Below are 3,523 nucleotides of genomic sequence, written 5' to 3'. Positions count from 1 at the left end.
AACTAGACCCCCTAATGCGAGCAAACAAATCAGTTAACAATGGCAAAGGATACTGAAATTTGACCGTGCTTTTTTTCAAAAGGCGATAATCAATACAGAGTCTCAGGGAACCATCCTTTTTAGCCACAAAAAAGAATCCTGCACCAAGAGGGGATGAGGACGGGCGAATATGTCCCTTCTCTAAAGACTCCTTTATATAACTCCGCATGGCAGCATGCTCCGGCACAGATAAATTGAAAAGTCGTCCCTTAGGAAACTTACTACCAGGAATCAAATTTATAGCACAATCACAGTCCCTATGAGGAGGTAGAGAATTGAGTTTGGGCTCCTCAAATACATCCTGGTAGTCTAACAAAAACGTAGGGACTTCAGAAGGAGTGGACGAAGCAATAGACACCACAGGAGCGTCACCATGAATTCCCTGACAACCCCAACTTGACACCGACATAGCTTTCCAATCCAGGACTGGATTATGAGTCTGCAACCATGGTAGAGGTACTGTTGTGAACTCTGTTTTCGGGCTCCCTCTTGTGGTCACTGGTGGTATGGTGTGACTTTTGCTTTGGGCTCCCCCTGGTGGCTTTGTTTGTTATCCTGCTGGTCTCTGGCTATCAGCTGGTTCGTTATCCTCTGGGAGGTTCCTATATAGCTCTGTTTTGCTTCCTCTTGTTGCCGGCTGTCGATGTAATCAGTGCTACTCATATTCCTTCTGACTACCTTGCTCCCAGTCCATCCAGGACAAAGCTAAGTTTTGTTTGCTCATTTTTTTGATCAGCAGTGTTTATCATGTTTTCTTGTCCAGCTTGCTAAAATGTGATTTCCTCGCTTGCTGGATGCTCTAGTGAACTGAGTTTCTCCCCACACACCATTAGTTGGTGCGTGGGTTCTTGTAATCTCAGGATGGATATTTTGTAAGGGTTTTTTATTGATCGCATAGACCCCTGCTCTATTTTCTGCTTTCTAGTACTAGTGGGCCTCTTTTGCTGAATCTGATTTCATCCCTTCTGATTTCAGTGGCCGGCTGTACTGTTATGATCCTTAGTGGCTGAGGATCACGAATAGACCAGCAAGTGAATAAACTAAGGACAAGCTCTAGGGAGATGGTAACTGGACTGATCGCAAATCTGAACCTATCCAAAACAACTAGAGGTAGCCGGTGAACGTGCCTAAAAAATTCCCAGACGTCTCGAGCCAGCCTGAGGAACTAGCTACCCCTAAAGAGAAAGATAGACCTTGCTTGCCTCCAGAGAAATAATCCCCAAAGATATAGAAGCCCCCAACAAATATTAACGGTGAAGTAAGAAGAAGGCACATACGCAGGGATGAAATCAGATTCAGCAAAAGAGGCCCACTAGTACTAGAAAGCAGAAAATAGAGCAGGGGTCTATGCGATCAATAAAAAACCCTTACAAAATATCCATCCTGAGATTACAAGAACCCACGCACCAACTAATGGTGTGTGGGGAGCAACTCAGTCCACTAGAGCATCCAGCAAGCGAGGAAATCACATTTTAGCAAGCTGGACAAGAAAACATGATAAACACTGCTGATCAAAAAAATGAGCAAACAAAACTTAGCTTTGTCCTGGATGGACTGGGAGCAAGGTAGTCAGAAGGAATATGAGTAGTACTGATTACACCGACAGCCGGCAACAAGAGGAAGCAAAACAGAGCTATATAGGAACCTCCCAGAGGATAACGAACCAGCTGATAGCCAGAGACCAGCAGGATAACAAACAAAGCCACCAGGGGGAGCCCAAAGCAAAAGTCACACCATACCACCAGTGACCACAAGAGGGAGCCCGAAAACAGAGTTCACAACACCCAACTGGTCCCTGTACAGACTAGAAAAGGCCCTAACCACACAACTTCAAGTAAATACATCTCAGATCTGACTTCCTAAAAGACCATCAAGGGGTTTCTCATAGCTGCTGAGCAACTAAAGTGGAGGCTGCAACACAAATCTAACAAAGGTAGAGGAAAGCGTGCAGGGAGACAGGATAACCCAGGGTGAGAAACAAACACGTTTACAAAAGATACACAGTGGAGAACAAAGGAAAGGTGCTGGGGAGTAAAACTAACACATTTGCTGCAGGAAAAACAACTGGGGCTTACCGGACCAGGTAAACCCCCTAGTTGAAGAGCTGGAACTCCAAACACCAGTCTATATGGAAATATAGCCAGCAAGTGAGTTAAGTGAAAGGTGAACATATAAAGCCCATCCCAAAATGTGACAGGATAGAATCCAAAGGGAAAATACCTGGAAATAAGCCAATCAAGAAAGGAAAACCAAGACAAAAGAAACCAGCATTTGGACAGAGACTAAAAGGACTGTAGCCCAGCAGACAGGAAAACCGACCACGCAGCAAAAGTTCACCGGATTGGATCCCAAAACCGAGCTATGACACCTGCTGCACTGATGCCCATAGCTCGTATGCCCACCCAGACCTTGGGCTTGGAGATTCAACCTCACCAGCTGAAATTAACACTGTGAATTTAATATCTATTGTGATGCTCTGGGATCTCTTCAGACCTTAGAAAATAATAAATGTAATATGTAAAAAAAAAATATTTACATTACCGCTCAACTTTCCAGCTTCCCCCAGCTCCTCATCATCACCTGGTCAGTCAACGCTGCTCGCGCTGATATCCGTGAGCCTCTCGCACTGGGTTTGGACCTCCAGCTTTGATATGGCCAAGGAGGGTACTGTGCATGCAGAGGTAATGTCACGGCGTACACCATAACGTCACCTTACATGCCCTTGCACAGAATCCTCATCAAAGCTAGAAGTACAGCCCAGCGTGGGAGGTCCGGGGACTTCAGCACGAGCAGTGGCGATCTGAAGATGCAGCGAGTACGAGAGGTGCAAGAGAGGTAAGAGGTGTATAAGTATTTCTTTAGCATTTTGATGGCCATTTCTGGATCATAAAAATGGCCGCCAACAATTGCCATTTTTCTAAATCGACGTAGAAGCGAATTACATAAAATCCATATTTTGGTGAAAGGGGACGTTCATAAAATTAAATTCTACTTAAATTTATTTGCTCCTCTCTAAAAAAAAAATTCTGCAGACGCTGTTTGTTGTACTCAGGAACATTTCTCCTTAAACTGTTCTCTCTGAGCCATTCCAGCCGCATCCCCAGAGACTATATGTGATTTTATGTGCATATATTTTTGTATTATTTTATGCACTGCTGAATTTTATTTAGATATTTTATGTAATCATTGTTCTAATATAATTAACATCAACAATACAGAACACAATCAGTAATTTATATGTACGTCATTAGTAATATAACAATATAGATAGCGGTAACATTACAAATACTATGAAGTAGTATTACACAGTGGTGCAGGTTTGTGACAGTGTATCATCGGCTGTGTCAGACAGCCCCAGTGACCTTTGGCAGGGGATGGGAAGAGGGATACTGTGTATTCTTGCAGGGGATGGGGAGCAGCTGGGATACACCAAAATAGGATGTGCCATTTCCCTCCCCTCTGCAAAGCAACTCTCTACAATTCC

This window comes from Ranitomeya variabilis, chromosome 7, assembly GCF_051348905.1.
Source record: "Ranitomeya variabilis isolate aRanVar5 chromosome 7, aRanVar5.hap1, whole genome shotgun sequence".
Lineage (NCBI taxonomy): Eukaryota > Metazoa > Chordata > Amphibia > Anura > Dendrobatidae > Ranitomeya > Ranitomeya variabilis.
Note: the sequence above shows the minus strand (reverse complement) of the source record.